This window comes from Gigantopelta aegis, chromosome 2 (assembly GCF_016097555.1).
Source record: "Gigantopelta aegis isolate Gae_Host chromosome 2, Gae_host_genome, whole genome shotgun sequence".
NCBI lineage: Eukaryota > Metazoa > Mollusca > Gastropoda > Neomphalida > Peltospiridae > Gigantopelta > Gigantopelta aegis.
Genome location: NC_054700.1, coordinates 6,683,623 through 6,689,948, shown reverse-complemented (window position 1 = coordinate 6,689,948; position 6,326 = coordinate 6,683,623).

Genomic DNA, 6,326 nt, shown 5'->3' with positions numbered 1-6,326 from the left:
CGCTTTTACCAGTGGGCTACGCCTCGTCCCTGGCTATTGGGTGTCACAAAAGTTAAGTATATGAAAATATTATTTATATGATTATGTAAAACCACAGTGTAAGGAGCTGTAAACTAAGAAGGGTAGGCCTACGTTGTATTGTACGGGGGGAGGGGGTGCAACTTCCCCTTACCCACGCTAAGAACGATCCTGCATGCTATATAACTACAAGCCCTCCAATATAGAGGAACGAACGGGTGGGACGTAGCCCAGCGGTAAAACGCACGTCTAATATGCGGGCGGTCGATCCCCGTCCGTCGGTGGGCTCATTGGACTGTTTCTCGTTCTAATCAGTGCACCGCGACTGGTATATCAAAGATCATGGTATGTACTATCCTGTCTGTGGGATAGTGTATCTAAAAGGACCCTTTGCTACTAATGGGAAGATGTAGCGGGTTTCTTCTTAAGACTATATGTCGGAATTAACAAATGTTTGACACCCAATAGTCGTTGTTAAACAAAACAAACTTTAACATTCAATACACTTTCTGTGTCAGAATATATATTATATGAACAGTTTAACATCGATACGTGACTGGGTTTTCCTCTTCTTTTTCTTTTTTTCTTTTTTTTGCAGGTACTGTCGCTTGGTAACTGTCATGTAAAATAAATATTATAGGTTGATCATCAAAAATAAATAAATAAATAAATAAATAAAAAAGTAATCCCCCTTTAACCAGAGGACCACCTCATTTTGCTGTATATACGTATTACAGGTTTTATCATTTAGTAACCAAAATAATAAAGAACATCAAACGAATGGGCTATATAAATACTGCAGAGGTAAACCTAGTTGTAATTTTTAAAAAAATGCAACGTTATTTCAATATTATGTTAGATAGATTGATTGAAACATATTTTATTGTTTTTTTAAAATAACCGATTGATTAAGCACGGTATGCAACTTACTAAGCATTCCCCATAATACATACATTGCACGACAGTAATATATTTTTGCAATTTAAATATGAACAGAAATAAATATTACTGAGAGAGAGAGAGAGAGAGAGAGAGAGAGAGAGAGAGAGAGAGAGAGAGAGAGAGAGAGAGAGAGAGAGAGAGAGAGAGAGAATTAAGGAAACTGAGAAAAGACGCAATAACGTTCTCTAGATGCGTTCGATAATTAAACAGCAGGTTTGCTAAAGGAAAACACAAAACACAAACAAGGCATCGCAATGACTACCAAAACATATATTTTAAAATCCGCACATTATTTACTAATTAAAGAAAACATGTTGTTTCATTTACATACTTATGTACATGAAAAAATATCTCTTTATTGTCTTCTTCACTTAGACCACTTTTACCGTTTAAAACCAGTTATAGATTTATTGGCTGAAATCTTTACAATGAATTCCAGAGAATGCGTCTTTGCCTTTGCTCAGCTACAAGTGCAACGGCTGTAAATAACTTTTAGTCGAAAAAGATGTTAAAAGGACATTTCTGAAATTGCTGCAATTTTTAAGATGATATCAACTAACAGAGACTTTTTAACGATTGTAATTACATATCAAATATATTTTTCTGCATAAAATATTAGTGGCTGTATATTAAACGTGTTTCTGATCGTTCTAATATTTGTACTAGGTTAAATTTCATTTTATTTCCTAAAAGATATTTTTTCCGTACGTACGAAATTATTTGAAGACAAAATCCAGTTTGGGCTTCTTACAAATATTATGACGACCAGAAACACATTGAATATTCAGACACTGATATTCTAAACAAGAAAATATATTTAACATGTAAATTTAATCGCAGAAATATTTTATTAGTCGGAAACATCTTACAATGCAGCAAACTCAGGAATGTTCCTTTAAAATTTGCTTAAAAACTTGTTTTTGAGGATATGTAAGAAATAGAATAATACATTCGTGTCCGTTAGATACCATTTATCTTACAACTCGTTGTTTAAACACGTAGTAAACTCGCTTTCGCTCGTTATATACATTTTAAAACAACTCGTTGTGAAATAAATGGTATCTAACGACCTCTCATGTATTATTCTCTATGTATGCAATACATTTTCTCTTCTGTTACCAAATGAATGGTATGGTGCAACGTATGGGACATCGGGTTTTATTGCTTTTTTAAATGAAGATATATTTTGACAATTTCGAATTTCAGCTCGTAGCTATATGCCAAATTTTATTGTCGAATGGATAAGGAAGGAAATGTTTACGACGCACTCAACACATTTTATTTACGGTTATATGGCGTCAGACATATGGTTAAGGACCACACAGATATTGAGAGAGGAAACCCGCTGCCGCCACTTCATGGGCTACTCTTTTAGATTGGCAGCAAGGGATCTTTTATATGCACCATCCCACAGACAGGGTAGTACATACCACGGCCAGTCGTGGTGCACTGGCTGGAACGAGAAATAGCCCAGACCGACCATGCATCGAGCGAGTCGAATGGATAAATGACGACGGACATTCAATAGTCGATCGTCAATCAATCAATGGACTCTAGTTGTGTCCTTATAAACAAACCAAACTTTAATTGTCTACATAATTATGGCAAGACAGGGTTTCTTGATAGCGCCATGTTTTTCGATCACCCCCGTGGATCCCCTGGCGTCTCCCAGTAGGGGTTTAGCCGATAGCACAGCGGTCGCGACTTCCTTGGTCGTGGGGCGGTCGATTCACCTGAACAACAACGTGCGGTGGCCATTTTCATAGGACACTGACACGGCTCGAGTGGTTGCTCGCACTTATCTATTGATAATATTTCCTGTTGTTGGCGTAGCTACAGCATCTTCGCTGTTTATTACTTTGGGCCAATAATCAAAGATGACCGTTCGGTTAGAAAAACAATAGTTACGTGCGCCGTTAAATTTCGAAAAATGTAATTTACAAACCAAATAAATGTATAGTTAAAGAGACAGTATCAAAGCTACATAAACATTAATTGCTAATATTTACTTCTTTGTTTTTCTCTGTTTTTGTTTTGTTTTGTTTTGTTTTTTGTTTTTTCTAATGCAAAAATTATAACTTGAACGTCAAACCATTTATGGAGAAGGCCAAGTAAGTTGTGAAAAGTGTGCCTAATCCATTTGTTTTTCAAAAGCAAAATAATATGCTTCGATCAATTTAAAAATTAAAAATAATAGAAAAAATACATCCAAATAATTTCGTTTATTAGCAGAAACAAAATGAAGAAACCTTTCGAGGGTCACCAAGAGGTTACGCGTGTGGTTTCACGACTATAGGGCACACACTTTCCAACCGTAATTCTTGAAGAACTTCAGTACTCTAAATGAGGAAGACAATAAATAAAGATTTTTTTCAGGTATACACAAGTATATAAATGAAACAAAACGTTTCCCTTAATTAGTAAATAATGTATGAACGTTTTTGTTTTTTGTGTTCCTTGTGTGTGTGTGTGTGTGTGTGTGTGTGTATATGTGGGGGGTTTTGGGGTTTTTTGGGGGTGGGTTTTGTTTTTTTGGGGGGGGAGGGTGAGGTTCTGGAGGTCTTTGTTTGTTTGGGTTTTTTGTTTGATGTTGTTGTGTTTGGGGGGGGGGGGGGTGGTAGCTATTACGTAATCGTTGCGATGCTTTGTTTGTGGTTTGTGCTCATATAGCAAACGGGGCGAGACGTACCCCAGTGGTAAAACGCTCGGTTGATGCACGGTTGGTTTGGGATCGATCCCTGTCAGTCCGCTCATTGGGCTATTTCTTGCTCCAGCCACTGCATCACGACTGGTGTATAAAAGGCCGTGGTATGTGCTATCATGTCTATGGGATGGTGCATATAAAAGATCTCTTGCTGCTAATCGAATCAATATATGTGTGGTCGTTAACCATATGTCCGACTCCATATAACCTAAATAAAATGTGTTGAGTGTGTCGTTAAATAAAACATTGCCTTCCTTGTAGCAAACCTGCTGTTTAATTATTCAACACATATAGACCGGCCTCGGTGGCGTCGTGGTAGGCCATCGATCTACAGGCTGGTAGGTACTGGGTTCGGATCCCAGTCGAGGCATGGGATTTTTAATCCAGATACTGACTCCAAACCCTGAGTGAGTGCTCCGCAAGGCTCAATGGGTAGGTGTAAACCACTTGCACCAACCAGTGATCCATAACTGGTTCAACAAAGGTCATGGTTTGTGCTGTCCTGCCTGTGGGAAGCGCAACTAAAAGATCCCTTGCTGCTAATCGGAAGAGTAGCCCATGTAGTGGCGACAGCGGGTTTCCTCTCAAAATCTGTGTGGTCCTTAACCATGTGTCTGACGCCATATAACCGTAAATAAAATGTGTTGAATGCTTCGTTAAATAAAACATTTCTTTCTTTCAACACATATAGAGAACTTTATTGCGTCTTGCCCTACACTGATTTTAAATATTATATTAACCAATATATATTTTCGACTTGGCAAGATGATTGGGACGGTTCGGTCACGGACAAGCTTCATTCTGTTAAGCCAGTCCTGGGAGAGTGGCAGTCATCCCACAGGCGGTGCAAGAAGGATGAAGTAGTCTCGGCCATACGTATTTGACGCATTCATTTATTATAAAAAAGGTCCCTCCTCCTCAGTGTGAACATTATCAGTGTACACTGCTTGTGCGCCACATTTTGGTGGAGTGTAATCATCTGAAACAGACAAGAAATGATAAATTTGGCAACAGAAATGTTTTGAAATCTTTTAAATTCCACCCAGAATTATTTTTAAAGTTTTTAAAACATGTATGTGTGTGTGTGTGTGTGTGTGTGTGTGTGTGTGTGTGTGTGTGTACGTTCGTTTTTATATTATTATCTATTGATAGTCTTTCATAGTTCCTGTAAAGAATGGCTTATGTACTTTTATACTGTATTTTAATTTGCATTTTATTATTGTGTACATAAGGTGACACTTTAAAAAAAATTAATATGTCTGTCTGTCTGTCTGTCTGTCTTTCTATCTGTATGTATGTATGCATTATGGAGAGGGTCTAGTTATAACGTGCCTAATACATTTGTTCTTAAAAGAAAAAAATGTTTCAATCAAACAACAACTTTAGAACTGCTGTTTTCATTGACATGTGACGTGCATTTTTCTGTTTACTATTTTTACTTCGAATTCTTCACAGAATCACTCTTTACGCCCAACTGTACATTATAATTTTTTATATTATCAAGTTAATTATGCAAACATTATATGTGGCATAGATTAATGTGTATTTATTTATGACAAAAAATGTAAATATTTAGAATTGCAACTCTGATGTAACACTTTCACTTTTAAAGGAACTGTTCTGAGTTTGTAACCATTCTAAAAGGTTTACGGGAAACAAATATTTGTAGATTATTAAAATTATGATTTACTTATACTTTGTTGCTTAGAATATGAACATTTCTAAACCAATGTATTTCTGGACATCGTAATGTTTTGTAGTATCTCAATATCGATTTTTGTCTAAAATAATTTCTTCCACCAAACCGATGAAATTTGAAATATTTCGGTCAAAGTTCATTCCAAATGTATTTATCCGTTTAATACTTTTTCTTATACACCCGTTGGTGAGAACATCATGTGTTATTTTTGATAGCACATAGTTCTTTACACATGTACGTGTGTTAACAATTTCAAGACATACGACTGACTGCTCCTAGGTAATGACCAGGTCACCAATGCCATACGTCCAATTAAAAAAACCGCGATGGAAATCGATTACACTGTGACGTATAGTTAACCTTACAATCATGTGTCTGTGACGGGTAAGACAGCTACAAGTGCAACGTTTGTAGATAGCTTTTAGTCGAAAAAGATGTTAAAATTTGCTTAAAACCTTGGTTTTGAGGATATGAAAGAAATAAAATAATTCATTCGTGTCTGTTAGATACCATTTATCTCACAAATCGTTGTTTAAAAACGTATCAAACTCGCTTTCGCTAGTTAGATACATTTTAAAACAACTCGTTGTGAGATAAATGGTATATAATGGCCACTCATGTATTATTCTCTATATATTTGAAACATGTTAAGATAAGATAGTGTAGGATTGTTTGTTTGTTTATTTTATTTTTTTAAAATTTAAAGACAGAGAGAGAGAGAGAGAGAGAGAGAGAGAGAGAGAGAGAGAGAGAGAGAGAGAGAGAAAAAAAAAATCAGAATGTACGTTTATTTTAGGGGGAACAAGCAGAAGTCTTGCTAGGGTTGAAAACCTGCATAGTACATTTAAATAACCAACTCTTTTGTTTTTATGTTTTAACACACACATCTATCTCTATCTCTCTGTCTCTGTCTCTCTGTCTCTCTCTCTCTCTCTCTCTCTGTCTTTCCCTCTATGTGTCTCT